The 17,900-nt window shown below is 36.4% G+C and overlaps 1 protein-coding gene and 1 long non-coding RNA gene across 9 annotated transcripts in view; one reads left to right on the plus strand and one right to left on the minus strand.

The window, feature by feature from the left end:
- Positions 1-17,900, plus strand: part of KIAA1328 (KIAA1328 ortholog) — a 361,755-nt gene that overhangs the window by 81,496 nt on the left and 262,359 nt on the right. The gene's annotated exons all lie outside the window — the stretch shown is intronic.
- LOC147575590 (uncharacterized) lies at positions 5,381-13,224 on the minus strand. The gene is made up of 2 exons (XR_015242542.1): positions 13,169-13,224; positions 5,381-5,564 (listed from the first exon to the last, which is right to left on the minus strand). It is a non-coding gene; the product is annotated as an uncharacterized LOC147575590 (long non-coding RNA).

Here is a 17,900-nt window from a genome sequence, read left to right on the forward strand (position 1 = left end):
AATAATAAGGAGTCTTCCAATCCCTGAAAATGTTACATCTCTCTATTTATTTAGTTATTCGTTGATTTTTCTTGGCAGTGTTTTAAAGTTTTCAGTGTAGAAGTTTTGTGTACTTTTTGTTAGATATATTTCCAAGTACTTTGTTTTTTGACATTACATGGTTTAAAATTTCATTTTTCAATTTGCCTCTAGCATATAGCAACATAATTTTTTTAAATGTTGATTTATTTTTGAGAGAGAGAGAGAGAGCGTGAGCAGGGGAGGGGCAGAGAGAGAGGGAGACACAGAATCTGAAGCAGGCTCCAGGCACTGAGCTGTCAGCACAGAGCCCGACGCGGGGCTTGAACTCACGAACTGTGAGATCATGACCTGAGCCGAAGTTGGATGCTTAAGTGACTGAGCCAGCCAGGCATCCCTCATATATAGCAACATAATTAATATTTGTCCACTGATTTTGTACACTGAGATGTTCCTCCGCTTATTTAATAGTTCTAACAGATTTTTTGTTGTTGTTGATTCCTTGCTGTTTTCTATTTAAATAATCATGTATTTGCAAATAGAAGCAATTCTGCCTTTCTCATCTGTATACCTTTAGTTTTTCTCATAATTTTTTTTTCCTGGTAGGACCTTCAGTACAACTGAATATTATAGACCTCTTGGCCTTTTTCTTCATCTTAAGGAAAACATTCAGTCTTCCATATTGTATATGATGTTAGCTTTAAGCTTTTCATAGATTTCCTTATCAGGTTAAACCACCTTGCAATTCTAGTTTTCTGAATATTCTTATTGGGAATGGATACTGAAACATGTCAAGTGCCTTTTTGCATTTATTTGAAAGTATCATACAGTCTTCTTTATGTGGTTAATATGGTGGATTTCATTGACTTTCAAATATTATCCTTTTATTTCTGGGAAAATCCTTATCTGATTGTGGTGTAGTATCTTTTTATATATGGCTGGATTCAGTTTACCCAGGCTTATTTTATTACTATTTGTGGGGTATATTGTTCTATAATTTTCCTTTCTTGTAATATCTTTTTCAAGTCTTGATATTAGGGGTTATGGAGGTCTAATAAAATGGGTACAGAAAGTTTCTTCATTCTGTTTCCCCCCAAAATTTGTGTAAGATTGGTTCATTTATTGCATTACTGATAGAATTCACCAGTGAAGCTTTTTAGACTGAAGTTGTCTTTGTTAATAACAAATTTATATTTTCTAATTCATCATTTCAGCTTTTGTTGGTTGTTGTTTTTCAAGGAGTTTCCTATTTATCCAAGTTGTTGAATGTTTTGGCACAAGAAGTTCATAATACTCCATTATTCTTTTGTTTCAGTAAACAAAAGATGTTATTCTACTTTCTTCTGACCTACATAGTTTCTGGTAAGAAGTAACTTCTAATTCATATAATTTTTTACTTGGGTATAGTAAGTTGTTTTTCTTTTTCTTTTCAAAGTAATTTTGTTACAATGTGTCTAGGTGTGATTTTCTTTCCTGCATGGGGTTCACTAAAGTTCTTGAACATTTACATTTATTATCTTTCAACTCTGTGGGAAAATTTCAGCCATCATTTTTTCAAATATTTTATCTAAACTTTTCTTATCCTAGGACTTCACTTGCATGTATGTATACCTCCTAATATTGTCTCAAAGTTCATTGAATCTGTTTAATTTTAAAATCTTTTTTCTTTCTGTTACTTAGATTAGATGATGCATACTGATCTGTTGTGAAACTCACTGACTCATCCTTCTGATACCTCCAATTTGCTTTGTAAAGCTCATTTAATGAAACTTTCATTTCACATATTGAATTTTTCAATTCTAAAATATCCATTTTGTAATTCTTATAGTTTCTCTTCCTCTGTATCGATAGATTTTTTCTGTTTATTCATTATGAGCATAGTTATAATAGATATTTATTTTTTTAAATGTTTATTTATTTGAGAGCAGAGCGAGGGAGGGGCAGAGAGAGAGAGAGAGAGAGAGAGAGAGAGAAAGAAAGAGAGAAAATCACAGTCTCTGCCCTGTCAGCACAGAGTCAGATGTGGGGCTCGATCTCATGAATACTGAGGTCATGACCTGAGCCGAAATTGAGAGTTGGATGCCTAACTGACTGAGCCACCCAGGCGCCCCATTAATAGATCTTTTAAATCTGTGTTGGATAAGTCCAGCATCTGGGTCATTTTAGTGTTAGTCTTCATTGCTTGACTTTATGGGTCATTTATTGACTTTTGGGAATAACTTCTTTATGTCATGAATGACATGTTGTGGAGTGTTTGTAGTCTGTTGTATTTCTCTAAAGAGTTTTTTTTGAATTTTGTTTTGTTTTGCTTTCCTTGGATTCATATACCAAATTCTCCTTTCCAAGATTGGATAGTAGCCGAACTCTTTGCTCAGTTCATTTAGTACTAGCTGGGCTGCTTGGAGACTGTGTCTATTTAGTTCCAGTGTCAGCCCAGAGATTTAAGCAGAGTTTAATACATAGGATTTGTCCTCTTCCTTTCTCCTTACTGGAATATTTCTCCTCAGTTTCCATCTGCCATTATCATCCTTTATTCCCTTCTCTGATTTAACAACAGGTAAGTCTTCCAAAATGTAGCCATTCTGCTCTACATCTGTTGGAACCTACACTTTGGTAAAAAGCCATAAGAACAGGAAGCTCACACAGTCTTCCAGTTGGTAACTCCCCTCCCATTTTTCCGTTTCTGGTCAACCTCTGATGCTTTGCGATTGTTGTTTTTTTATATCTGGAGTTTTTGTGTCTAGAGCTTTATACTGTGAGAAGGTTGGTTCAAAACAAACTACTCACATTACAGGAAGTGCAATTCCCTGTATTTTCCTTTCGATTTGTGTCACAACTGTAGTGATACTTTCTCTTTCATTTTTTATATTTGTAATTAGTGTTTTTCCTCTTTTCTATTAGTTTTGCAAAGGTTCTATTAGTTTTATCAATTTTCAAAAAGTCAGCTTTTGGCATTCTTAACTCTTTTTCATGTCTGATTTTTGTTTTCTTCATTTCTGCTCTTATATTCATTTTTTCCTTCCTCTTACTTCGGGCTTGATTTGCTAATCACTTTCTGTCATCTTATGGCAGAAACTGAGATTATTATTTTTAAACCCTTCTTCATTTTTACCATAAGCATTTAAAGATGTAAATATCCATCTAAGCTCTAATTTAGCAACATTCCACAAATTGTGAAATACTGTATTTGCATTGTCATTCAGTTTGAAATATTTTTGAAATTTTTGAAATTTCTTTTTTGACACATGAACTATTTAGAAGGGTATTGTTGATTTCTAATTTAATTCCTTTATGCTTAGATAACATACTCTGTATAACTTTATCCTTTAAAATTTAATGAAAGTTGTATTACAGCCTAATATGTGGTATATCTTGATGAACATTCTGTGTGAACTTGGAAAAAAAATGTGTATTTTACAATTTGAGGGGCAATATTTTCTAAATTTAAATACTAATTGGATCAAGGTGTTTGATTGTATCATTTGAAATAGTGTTACTAGGTATTTTGCCATTATTATTGTTATATGTACATGATATATTTACTCTTTTATTATTATGAAGTTTTCCTCTATATCTGTGATAAGGTTTATTTTATTTTATTTTATTTTATTTTATTTTATTGAGGTCTATTTTATATTAATATGGTCACAACAACTCTCTTATGCTTACTGTTTGTGTGATTCTTTCTGTTCTGTTCTTTATACTGTTTGTGTGATTTTTTCATTCTGTTCTTTATACTTGCAACCTGTTACTTTTATTTCCAGTGCATCTCTTAAATACATCATATAGTTGGGTATTTTTTTAATCTAATGTGACATTATCTATATTTTAGTCATGAATGCTGAGTCTATTACATTTATTTAATTATTGGTATGGTTGAATTTAGGTCTTCCATTGTGCTCTTGGTTTACTGTTGGTCATATGTGTGCTTTGTCTCTGAGATTCTTTTCCTTCCTTATTTTGTGTTAGTTGAATATTCAGCATATTATATTGATTCCTCTATTGGAATTTTAGTTCTGCCAGTTTATTGTTTAGTGTTTGCTTTAGGGATTACCATATGCACTTTAAATTACTAAAATCTACTTAAAGTTAATACTATACTCCTTCTTGTTAAAGGAACCTTGTAAAAATAGACTAGCATTTACCCTCTACTTTGTGAACCTTAATTTGTTTACCTTCGTGTAGAGTATAAAAAGTTTCGGTCTTTGTTCAGATGCTACAAATTATTTGGAACCATTTTTCATCTTTTGAATCTTGCTTTTAAGCTTTATTAGAATGTGTCTGTATCAATTTTTATTCTAGGGATTAGTTAGCCCCATTATTAAGGTGAGACCTCTCTGAGGACCCTATCAAATACCTTGTGTATTATGTAGTTTCTCTACTCTGATGGCAATGCTGTATTCGTCCATGTGCAAGCTCTGGCAGTTATTCAGCCTTCTACTTTCTGGTGGTTCTTTCACTGACTTGATGGTGTTTTACTCCATGAGTATGCAGATTAACACTCAGCCAAAGACTATATCCCTCTGCAGATCTCCTGAACATTCTCTTTGTACAGCACCTTCCTGTGTGGTACTAGCCTTGAAAAGACTAGTGTCTGTGGCCTCCCTATATGTCAGTCTGTATGTGAATAACTCAGCAAGCCTACCAGCTCCCGCTTGGATTACCTCTCACTGTGCTGTAGCCTAGCAACTTCCTGTAAGCAGTAAGCTGGAGTAATTGTAGGGCTCACCTAACTTTTTCTTCTCTTTTCTCTGCGTAATCTTGTGATATCTTTTATTCAACATCTGAACACAGTTGTTTCATATGTTTTGTCCATTTTTCCAACTATGAATGACAGGAGGGCAGATTTTGCCCCAATTCATCCCCTATGAGCAGAAGCAGAAGCTTTTGAAAAGACAGTTTTTATGATCATGATTACAAGAGGATTTTTTTGGTAGGGTTCAGGTTGAATGAAATTCTAGATACAGTTTTACTTTAGGTCATTTCTGCTCTTAAGTTTGACAGATATCCAACTTACAGGTTTAGTATGACTTAACCGGGTCCATTCTCATCACTATTAGAATCTTCCAAGATTCATATAAATTACTGGATTTTTACAAGCTCCTAGTTATGGTTGCATTATTATTCTAGGAACCCACTCCTAGTACTCATTTTACCTTTTTCACATTTTTGTCAAAGTAATTATTTATTTCTTAAGTGGTTTGGAAATTTTTGAAAATACTTTTTTACAGTGAATTGTGTTACTTAGTCAAGTCATAGTACTTCCTTTTTCTTTCCTTTTTTTTTTTTTGATTACATAGATTTCAGCAAAATTGGGGTATCATTTAATACCATTATCAGATTTTTCTGGGTATCAATGCCATTGTCTTTGTTTGCTATGTGTTGAATATAATTATCTACTTACCTTCTGATCATGTAGTTCTTAAGGAGGCAGGATCTGCTTTCTTTTCTTTTTATCCTGTGTGTGGTTCCATACTTTGATTTGGTTCAAACGTGTTTGCCCGCCTCCACCAATCCCATCTCTCAGTTGTCAACATGGCCTGCCTCTGTAAGTAAATCATGGAGTTGATGTTCTTGTTTTCAGTAATTGAAAATTTTCTATTTGGGGTCAGTATCATCATGGAAAATCATTCATTAAAAATACATCTTGTTACAGGTACTTCTGATTTGGGTATTGAGAAATTTTATTTTGCCACAGTGGTTCTATGTGGTTCCATGTTAAGACTTAGGCTGCTCTTTGATTGGTTTGCATTTAGTAGGCTGGCCTGTGAATGCCCTTCAGAATTGGTTATATCTTAAAATGTTTACATTTGGGCCTCTAAAGGTAATATTTTTTTCCATTTATGAGTGCCTTTATAAAAGAGAAAACTTTTTTTTTTAGCTCAACAGAAGTCTAAACAAGGTAAACTGGTATTTAATAGAGAAGAAAAATGTTAAGTTAATGAGCATATGAGGATACTCAGGTTTCATCCTTCAAGTTATGTAGTTTGGGAATGTTTTTCTCATGACAGAGATTATTTGGGAGACATTTTACATACTGCCCCAAGAAGTGTCTTGGTAGCTTTGGGTTTGTTATTATACCATTTGTAATGTTTGCATAGTATTGCAGTTTTATTGGTATACTTTACTATATTTAACAGATTGATTGCTGGACATTTAGCTTATTCCCATTTTTATTCTTATACCTTTTATGGGACTTATTTGGGAAGAATATCCTTTTGTCATGTCCCTTCTTCCACCCCATGATGAGATGAGCACCTCATCTGATATTTTTGCACTTTTATCTCTTTCTTTTAGTCTGCAATGTTACCTGCTCAAACCATTTGCCCCTATTACAAATTATTTACTTTTTAAGTGTTATTTAGTACAGGTGTTTTGATCACTCTTGGTTTAAAGTGTATGTATATTTGGATGTAGAAGCTTTGTTATAGTGGAAGAAACTATACCAAGCCTTGGAACATAATTCTTAGCCTTGTTTTTTAGGAGAAATAGTGCTGTCTCCATGTCAAGAAGTAATGACGGGGTGCCTGGGTGGCTCAGTCAGTTGGGCATCTGACTTTGGCCCAGGTCGTGATCTCGTGGTTCGCGAATTCGAGCCCCATGTTGGGCTCTGTGCTGACAGCTCGGAGCCTGGAGTCTGCTTTGGATTCTGTGTTTCCCTCTCTCTCTCTCTAACCCTCCCCTGCTCACACTCTTTCTCTCTCTCAAAAATAAATAATAAACATTAAAATTGTTTTAAATATCTGAAAAAAAAGTAATGACATTTATGACCAAGTTCCTTTTATCTTTCCACTTCTAAGTACCCATGAGTCAGAGAAGAGATTCAAGTGGAAATTACAAAGTATTTTGAACTTAATGAAAACAAAAACCCAACATATTAAAATTACTTGGAAAACATATTAAAATTACTAAAGCAGTACTTAGAAGTTTTTAGGACTGAACACCTACATTAGAAAAGAAGGAAAGTTTCAAACTAATAACCTCAGCTTTCACCTTGAGAAAGTAGAAAAAGAAAAACAAATGAAATATGAAGTGTTCAGGAAAAGAATATAATAAAGATCAGTTAAGTCAATGAAACATAAAACCAAAAAACAATAGAGAAAAATTTACAAAGCCAATCTGGTTCTTTGAAAAGGTAATAAAATTGATAAAACTCTAGGCATACTGATGATCAGGCAAAAAAAGAGAAGACAAATAACCAAATCAGGAACGAGGTCTCATTTCTACAGATTTTATGTTAAAGGAACAATAAGAACAACTTCAGGTATATAAATATGACAACCTAAATGAAAGGGATAGATTTTTTTTTTTTTTTTCTTCAACATTTTTATTTTTGGGACAGAGAGAGACAGAGCATGAATGGGGGAGGGGCAGAGAGAGAGGGAGACACAGAATCGGAAACAGGCTCCAGGCTCTGAGCCATCAGCCCAGAGCCCGACGCGGGGCTCGAATTCCCGGACCGCGAGATCGTGACCTGGCTGAAGTCGGACGCTCAACCGACTGCGCCACCCAGGCGCCCCGGGATAGATTTTTTTGAAAGACATAGACTACCAAAGCTCACTCTGGAAGAAATAAGTATTTGAGTAGCTATATATGTATTTTTAAACTTGAATTTGTAGTTAAAAGCTGTTATGGAACATCCTAGTAAAAGTCCTATTAATGCACTAAGACCAAAAAAAAAAAAAAAAAAAAAAAAGGAATTGAAGGTACATATTGGGAAAGAAAGAATAAAGCTGTCTTTGTTCACAGCTGACACAACTGTCTCTGTAGAAAATCCTAAAGAATAACCAAAACCTCCTGGAACCTAGTAAATAATCCTGTCAAGGTTGCAGAATACAAGGTTAATATACAAAAGTTAGTTGCTTTCCTGTATACTAGGGATGAGAAACTGAATATGAAATTAAAGACACAATATCATTTACATTCACAGCAACAGAGAGAGAGAGAAGAAGGGAGATACAGAACTAGGTGTAAGTCTAGCAAAATATGGGTAAGATCTATATGAGGAAAACTATAAAACTCTGGTGAATGAAATCAAAGGATTAAATAAATGGAGAGATAGTCTGTGTTCATGGATATGAAGAATTAATATTTTGAAGTTGTCAGTTCTTCTTAGTTTGATCTGTAGATTTAATGCCATCCCAATCAGAACCCCAGCAAGTTACTTGTCGTTATTGATAAGCTGATTATAAGCTTTATATGAAAAGCCAAAGAGCCAGAAGGGCCAACAAAATAATGAACAAGGACAAAGTAGGAGAGATGATGCTACCCAACTTCAAGATTTACAGTGAAGTTACAGTAATGAAGACAGTGCAATATTGGCAAAAAGAAAAATAGATCAATAAAACTTGATTAGAGAGCCCAGAAATAGACCCACACAAATATAGTGAACTGATCTTTGAGAAAGGAGCAAATATAATTCAATGGAGAAAGGATACTCTTTTCAACAAATGGCACTGGAATAACTGGATAATCCACATGCAATAATCCACATACAGAACAATGAATCTAGACACAGACTTTACACTTTCCTAAAAATTAACTGCAAATGGATCATAGACCTAAATATAAGATGCTAAACTATAACACTTCTAGAAGAGAGGAGAAAGTCTAGGTAACCTTGGGTTTGGTAGTGATTTTTGAGATAGAACACCAATAGCACAATCCATGAAAGAAAAATTAATAAGTAGGATTTTATTAAAATGGAAAAGTTCTCTGGGGCGCCTGGGTGGTGCAGTCGGTTAAGCGTCCGACTTCAGCCAGGTTACGATCTCGCGGTCCAGGAGTTCGAGCCCTGCGTCGGGCTCTGGGCTGATGGCTCAGAGCCTGGAGCCTGTTTCCGATTCTGTGTCTCCCTCTTTCTCTGCCCCTCCCCCGTTCATGCTCTGTCTCTCTCTGTCCCAAAAATAAATAAACGTTAAAATGGAAAAGTTCTCTATGCAAAACACTTAGGAGAAGGAAGAGCTAGGCCATAGACTGGGAGAAAAATCTTTGCAAAACACATTTTCTGGTAAGGGACTTATATCCAAAATATACAAAGAACTCTTAAAACTCAATAATAAGAAAACTAACAGCCCAATTCTTTAAAAATGAGCAAAAGATATGAACAGACATCTCACCAAAGATGATAATACTGATGGCAAATAAGCATATGGAAAGATGCTCAATATAACATGTTACTAGGGAATTGCAGGTTGAAACAACAATGAGATGCTGCTGTACACATTTTAATGACTAAAATAAAAAACACGGACAATGCTGTATGCTGATGAGGGTGTGGAGCAACAGGAACTCTAATTTTGCTGGTGGAGCGCAAACTGGTGCAGCCACTTTGGAAGACAGTTTGGCAGGTTCTTAAAAAGCTAAACAGTCTTAAAATATGATTCAACAATCCTACCGCTTGCTATTTATCTAAATGCACTGAGAATATATCTGTACAAAAACCTGTGCACAAATGTTTATAACAGCTTTATTCATAATTGCCACAATCTGAAAGCAATGAAGATGTCCTTTAATAGGTGAATGGATAAACAAATTGTCATGCATCCATACTGTGGAATATTATTCAGTGATAAAGGAGCTATCAGGCCTCAGACATTGAGGAACTTTAAATAAATACTGCTAAGTGAGAAGGCAATCTGTAGAGGCTTCATATTGTCTGATTCCAAGTACATGAGTTCTGGAAAAGGCAAAACTATAGAGATAGTAAAAAGATTTGTGGTTGCCAGCAGACTTGGAGTGAGGGAAAGAGGAGAAGGTGAATAGGTAGAGCAAAGGGGATTTTTAAAAATCTTTATTTATTTATTTTGAGAGAGAGAGAGAGCAGGGGAAAGGCAGAGAGAGAAGGAGAGAGCGAATTCCAAGCAGGGTCCACACTGTCAGTGTAGAGCCCGATGCGGGACTCGAACTCACAAACCATGAGATCCTGACCTGAGCCAAAATCAAGAGATGCATGCTTAGCTGACTGAGCCACTAGGCGCTCTGAGCACATTTTTAGTGCAGTGAAAGAATTCTGTATGATATTGTAATGGTGGGTACTTGATGTTATGCATTTGTCAAATCCCACAGACAACACAGAGTGAACCCTAATGTAAACTATCAACCTTAGTGATAATGTTTCAAGATTCACTCATGAATTGTAAAAACTGTACCACACTAGTGCATGTTATTAACAATAGGGAGAGATGTTGGGGGGCAATGCTATACAGGAGCTCTCTATGCTTTATGCTCAAATTTTCTATAAATGTAAAATTGCTCTAACAAATAAAGTCTGTTAATTAAGGGGGAAACAAAAAACTTTCCTCAAAGAAAATTTCAACCCCAGATGGCGCCATTGGTGAATAAGGCGCCATTGGTGAATAATGCCAAGCATTTAAGTAAAAATAATACTGGTCTTCACTGATGGTCCCCAGTGTCACACTGAGTTGGGGCTCCCCAGGACTATCTCCAGGGATAGTGATTAGCTAGAAGGATCCACAGGACTCAGAAATCATTTTACTCATAGCTACATTTTTTTTTTAACAACAAAAGGATATGCAGCAAAATCAACAAAAGAGAAAGAGGTCCTATAGACAAAGTATGGAAAAAAACAGGTATCAGTTTCCAAGAGTCCTCACCCATTGGTGTCCCAGAGGATGCACTTAATTTACCAGCAGTGAATTACAGCAATACGTGTAAATGTTGTCTAACAGAGAAACTTTCTTGAGCCTAATAATTGAGGGCTTTTACTAGGGATCAGTCACATACTGCCTGCATGGCCAACTATAGTTACCAAAAGCAGGTGTTCACCTTGCTTGCACAAAGTATGTAGACAGATAGATTGGTAAGTGCAGTTCACATGTGCAAAACAGTTTTTATTGGTACATTCTAAGATTTCAGTTCCCAAGAGCTAGCTAAGGGCCAGTCAGAAAATCAGGCTTTTCTGGAAATGTGCGAGTTTTAAGTGAATCAGGCCTCCATCTTGCACATAGTCCTACACAAACTGTTTCTGAAAATTGAAAAGGAACAGATAACTCATTACGTGCATTTCCTAATAGCAAAACCTGCCAAAGATACTACAAGAAAAATAAATTGCAATCCAGTATCCCTTGTTAATATAGATGCAGTAATTCTCAACAGAATATTTGCAAATCAAATCCAAAAATATAAAAGTCCATCATATATCACGACCAAAATTTTTCTAAAATGCAAGATTGGTTTAACATTCAAAATCAGTTAGTGTAATTCACCATATTAACTGATACAAAAAAAAAAAAAACTATGCGATTATCTCAAAAGATGAAAAACAATGACAAAATATACTATCCCCTCCTTACAACTTTCTCTAGCAACCAGAAATAGAATAGAATTTCATCAACCTGTTTTAGGGCATTTACAAGGTATTTACCCTCATGCTTAAATAGGAAGATTATACTTTTCCACTTAAAATTTGAAGCAAGATTACAAGTTAGAAGTAGAAGTCTAGGGGCACCTGGGTGGCTCAGTTGGTTAAGCATCCAACTCTTGATTTCAGCTCAGATCATGATCTCATGGTTCATGAGTTCAAGCCCCACATCGGGCTCCATGCTGACAGTGTGGAGCCTGCTTGGGATTCTCTCTCTCTCTCTTCTCTCTCTCTCCACCCCACGGCCACTCATGTTCTCTTTCTCTCTCAAAATAAATAAACTTAAAAAAAAACTTTTAGAAGTATAACTCTAAATCATTTTAGGCTGATTTTAGGCTGATTTAGGATTCTTTATTTTCATACATGTATAGAACTTTAATAGTTCAGCGCAACAAATCTTTTTTTTTTTTTTTTTTTGGTGGGACACTTTTATTACCCCTATGGAATTTTTTCTGTTGTTTTGTTGTCATTTATTTTATTTTATTTCTAAATTATAAAATGCCCATCACATAATTCTTAAGTTGTTTAGTTTGATTTAAGAGGAGAGATAGTGCATGATTACTAGCAGTAGGGGATTATAGTGTTTTGAGTAAAAGTGAACCATGTGTAACATTCTACCTGGTTTCAAAATGTTTAAAACCTTTTTTTTCCTTGTAGGTATTGGTCCCCTGAAGAGGCAGGGACTCAGGACAAGGCTCAGGTAGTTTCTTGGATAAGTTAAATAAGGTTTAGATGTGCTCATTTTGACTTGCATATAGGTCTTTCAGAATATGAATTTGCTTATAAGGCTTAGGTAAAAAGTCACAGTTGTAGGTATATTATTGACAGAAGTCAAAGAATAATGTTAATTGATAATCTCTACTGTTTATTATATAACACATATTTTGCAAACTGTTTTTGAGTGCTAGCTTTATACTAGGCACTGGCTTACACACTGTATGGGGGAACAAACCAAATATTTATGATGCGGAATGATAAGTGTATGATAGAGATATTTGTAGGGTAAGAGTTCAGAGCACAGAGGAGAGGTTAACCAAGGATCAAGGAAGACTTCTCAGAGGAAGTGACTTTAGCTCTGAATCATAAACCACAGAAGAATTAATCAAGTACTGAAGGCAAATAAGGGAGTGCCAGACAAAAGGGAAAGCATGTGAAAAAGCATCAAGATATAAAACATTGTTCAGAGAACAGTCTAGGTAGATACTTCCAGGTAGCACCTCATGCACAATGGCTGTCCTAATAAGTAATAAATTTCTTATTACAAAATTGTGACTTCCTCTTTGTGAATCAGTGGCTTGGACAACATTTAATAGATAACAGGTCCTCGGTAAATATTTCTTGAAAGAATGACCACAATATGATAAATGGTAACTTTTTTTTTCGTTATGTATAAGCTGTTGTAGGAGTTGATGGGGGCAAAGAAGACTTTATATAAAATAGTCATGAGTTGAGACTTGAAAGATGAATAGAAAATTCATTTACGTGACCCTTTTGTGCCCACCTCATATTAAACAATAGCTTTAGCATAAATTAGTCAAATCAGGGAGAGGAGATAACTGTTTCTTATAGAAGAATTTAAAGTAATAAATGTAGATACGCATGCCAGTGAGTAAAGGGTAAAGAAAGGAACATTCTAGACAGGGGGACATATTTCAAGATGCAGAGAGCATAGAGCTGCATTGTTTAATATGGTAGCCACTAGCGACTACATGTGACATTTTAAATTTAAATTTAAATTAATTAGAATTGAATCAAAAACTTTAGTACCTTAGTCACATTTGCCAACTTTTAAGTTCCCAATTACCCACCTATGACTGGTATCGTATAGAATGGGCATAGAACATTTACATCATCACAGAAAGTTCTGTTGGACAACACTGTCATAATGTGTTTAGGAAACTTCAGGAATCTGATTTACTGCGAGTGTAGGTTGCAGTGTTGACATGGAAGTTGCAAAGGCCAGGTGGAAGGAAATGATGCTGCAAGAGTAAGCTTAGTTCAAATCTTGGCAAAGAGGTTGGACTCACCCTGTGAGATTTGAGCCGGCTGCGGTTGGGGAGTGGGGGTAAGGAGTGTTTAGTTTTGATTGTTGAAGATAGGGGCTGATGAATTGATCTGATTAGTGTTTTTAAAGAATCTTTGTAGCAGCAAGACAAAAAGTGGATTGAAAGGGTGAAATTAGTGTTCAGAAGCTTATTGTATAGTAGATCAGCAGTCCAGATGAGAAAGATGCTGAAGACTGAGCTAAATCAGAGGTCATGAGGATAGAATGAAGGCAGACTTGAAAGCTATTTAGAGATAGGTCTGAGGATTTGTTGTGGGAGCGAACAGCATCTAGATGGCTGTCATTTCTGAGTTGGTCATTTAAGTAGATGGTATAGGACATAAACGGGGAAACGCAGGTTTTAAAAAGAGAAAAGGATTGTGACTGGTTTTGGCTACATTCGCTTTGGAGATAGGCTCAATTTAATAGAGTCTGGAGGTGAGAATAAAATTCAGGACCAAATATGTGTTTCTGGGAATCGCCGGAGTATAATTGGTTTGTGAAGCTTAAAGTTTGGATGAGATTGCCCAGGAAAAATGTGTAACACAGAAAGAGAAAAGCTACAGACAGACCCTAACATTTATTAAGTGTAGAAAGATAGGGCCTTAGAAGGAGGAGGAGGAGAAAGAATAGCTAGGAAAAAAGGAATAGTATTAATAAAGAATTGTGCCAAAAGAGCTGAAGGAAGATAGTACTTCAAGGAAGTCACGGATCCGGAGAAGTCATATAAGAGGATCATAAAGTACATATTGGATTTGTGGAACAGAAGTCATTGGGAACCTTTAGGAACTGCGATTTGCTGAACTACCAGGTGAATTCAGACCTTCATTTGTGTTGAATCTGTAAAGGGTCCTCGGGAGTGCCAGAACTGATATGGCCTTCAGTCATGTCAGTGACCCTTACTTATTTGTAAATGATAACACACCATGGTGTTTTTATTATTATAAAAGTCAAGTGAGAGAATAAGAGAAAAATATTTTTTAAAATCTAAAGTTTTTCTTCAAGTTTAGAGACTTATGGTTACTTTTAAGTGAAATCTATAAGCAAACAGGAGAGAGGATTTTAAAGACAAAAGACATAAAGACATATCTTGGTAGAATATTGGGATTACAGAGGACACATTACAGTTGTATGAACAGTGGAGGTATGAGCCAAGAAAGAGGAGGAGCTGGGCCAGATGAGGGAAAGAAATAGAATACTGTGTTTTATAGGCCATTGGTTACATACCTTCTTCCTGCGTAGATCTAGAATACATTAAGTAAGTTTGGGGCCTTTTTTGTACTGCACAAATAGATCTCTGTTCCTTAGATGTGTTCAAACTAATTAATGAGGTGAGCTCCCTGCTCAAGGGGTTCAGTTTCATGGGAGCTGATTGGATGGGGGACAGATTATCTGGGAAATGAGAAATTATTTATAGCCTAACCAAGAATAATTGGAAAGTCTTTTAACATATCTGGTTATCATGTCTTCCATGGCCCCTAGAGATGTTATTTCTAATAGCAGATGACAGTACCAGGCATCTTTGTGTTACTAATAGGAAAGGAGAACATTAATTTCACTCATTTTGTTTTCTTCTTCCTTCCATACCACTCACCTTCTACCTCAGAGGGAGATAGGAGGAGAGGGATGGAGAGAGAGACAGAGATAGAGACAGAGAGAGAGAGAGAGAGAGAGAGAGACACTTTGGTTGAACATGCGAAGACCAAGTCCTGTTCCGCGTTCCTCCATTCACAGTATACCTTGGATGAACTTTGCTTCTTTTCCTAAGGTTACTTTTATGCAGGTACGTTGGGCAAAATTGTTTACTCAACTGAGATGCTTTAAATTTGTTTCTGTTCAGTCAAGTGGGGCTGAAGAGTGGGCTAGGGACTTGTCTATTGTCTTTGAGAGAGTGAAATCTCAGCAACAAACATTTACGTGACCCTTTTGTGTCCACCTAATATTAAACAACAGCGTCAACATAAATTAGTTAAATCAGGGAGAAGAGACAACTCTTTCTTATGGAAGAAATTCAAGTAATAAACATACATATTTATCCTTTCAGAAGATGGAGTTTCACTCTCAATCTGTACTCCTGAGAGTGGGCCATATTTAGTTATTTACACTAAAAGAATAGCATGTGGAGAGGGAAAGATAATGACTTTACAGCAGAGAAACTTGGTACACGCTACCTTCACCGAGTGATCAGGCTTCGTGTCAGCGGTGTCTTGTGGCTGTCACGTGCCCCTGCTGTGAGGAGATGACAGTGGCACCTCCGTGGTGTTCTCTTCAAAAATCCACAGCCCGCTCTAGGCCTGAGAAAAACACCAGGCAAGCTTAAGTGGAGAAGCATGCTACAAAAATACTGGATGGTATTCCTCTAAATTATCAAGGTCATGAATAACAAGAAAAGACTGAGAAAGCGTCACAGGCCAGAGGACACTGACAGAGTAACTGAATGCGCTGCCAGCTGGATTGTGAAACAGAAAAGGGACCGTAATGGAAAATTCGTGAAATCTGAACCAAGTCTGGAGTGGGGTTAATAGCAGCGTAACGACGTTGGTGTCCTGGGTGTGACAAATGTACCATGGGAATGTAAAGTATTAACAATAGGGAAAGCTGGATGAGAGGTCTGTGGGAGCTCTCTGTAGTAGCTTTGCATCTTCTCTGTAAATCTGAAGTTATTCTAAAATAAAACACTTATTAAAAATAAATTAATTAATCATAACACTGTGACAAAACTGTAGCCTGGAGACTGCCTGCTGTGAGCAGAGACCATTTAGAAGTAGTAATAACTTTTTCTGTAATGTGATTATGTTCACTGTGCTTTAAGGAGAGAAGTGGTTCTCAGTGGGAGTGCCCTCGTAAGAACAATAGGTGTAATTCAGCACAAGAATATATTCACCTGATACAGTTAGATTTTTTGTTGCTTAGAAATATTTATCTAATTCAGAAAGAGTTGTAAAAACGACATACCATGCACTGCCAACCCAGTAGTGCCAGAGGAAGTTTCTATTCTTACAGTGGTGTTGATTTCTCTTTTAGGAGCACAGATGGGGCAGGCCGAGTATGGTGATGGAGGTGGCGTGTTAATTATTGTTGTTTGTGGTGCCCTAATGCGGTGGAAATAAAAGTCTTGACCAAAACAGAAGGGTGTAGGGATTAAGAGTAGGGACCATGGTGCCACACTCCTGGTTTGAACCTTGTTGGTCGCACAGATTCTAACTGTGTGATCCTGAGCAATATACTTAACCTCTTTGTGTCTCAGCTTCTTCTGTAAAATAAAATGTTAATTGTACTTCATAAGGTTTTTGTGATACTTAGGAACAGTGCCTCACATGTAACAAGTGCTCAGTAAGTGTTAGTTATACCTGTTTTTATTATTTGTAATTATCAGGTGACAAATGTGAAATTGTTGCTATTGTAATATGCTTTTGTTTCAGTACTTTAAAACACGTTTTTGCTTTTTTTCCTGCTGTCTTTAAGATTTTCTCTTTGGCTTTCGCTTTCAGCAGTTTGACTATGATAAGTCTAGGAGTGTGTGTTTGTGTGTGTGTGTGTGTGTGTGTGTGTGTGTGTGTGTGTGTGTGTGTGTGTCCTGCTTGGAGTTCTTTGAGCTTCTTTGCCCATGGTTTGCTGTGTTTCATTAATTTTGCAAAATTCTTACTTGTTTTCTCTTCGGATATTCCTTCCATCTCCCTTCTCTCTCTTAATCTCTCTCTGGGATTCTGATCATACATGTTTGATGTGGCTCTACAGATAGGGGATGCTTTGTTCTTTTTATCTTCTTTGTGTTTCATTTCAGATAATTTCTGCTGCCTTATTTTCAAGTTGCTTGTTTCCTGTGCTGTATCCAGTCTGTTGGTAAGGTCATCAAAAGGGATTCTTTATTTCTTACTTAGACACTGTGTGTTAAAGAACAGTAGAGACTGAGATAAATAGTATTTACGTCGGACTTGGGCACCTCTCTCCTCTGTCAGGCAGGCAACTAGTGTGCACTTTGAGTCATTCTCACCAGTAGTTGAATTGGATGTGTGGTTTATTTTTACTGTAGTTCTCCTTGCTGCACCACACTCTTCAGTGTCTCCAGTGGTGGCCTTCTGCTACCTTGTACTTGGTGTGGATTCTGGGATACTGGCAGGCTTTTCCTAGTGTTCCTAGTCCCTGGGAATGTTTCCTGACCTTCTTTCTCGTAGAAGCTTCTAGCTTTTGCTTTCCATGAGAGAAGGATCCAAGAAGTGAGCAGTTTGCACCACTAATGGGATTCTCTTAGGTCTCTAGCTCTGTTATTATTTCTTATAAGTGAGTTAGTGCCTACTCTTCTTGTCTCTGATGTTCCCAGAAATGTGTAAACTATCACACTAGCCCACACGCAGCCTTTAATAATTTGCTACAATTGTTAGGTGTTTTCTTCTTCTCTGCCTTTTATGATGACCACTGCTTCCTCTGGGCTCTGTGTCTCTGTATCCTGTGTAT

Source organism: Puma concolor, chromosome D3 (assembly GCF_028749965.1).
Source record: "Puma concolor isolate L17-30 chromosome D3, mPumCon1.1.hap2, whole genome shotgun sequence".
NCBI lineage: Eukaryota > Metazoa > Chordata > Mammalia > Carnivora > Felidae > Puma > Puma concolor.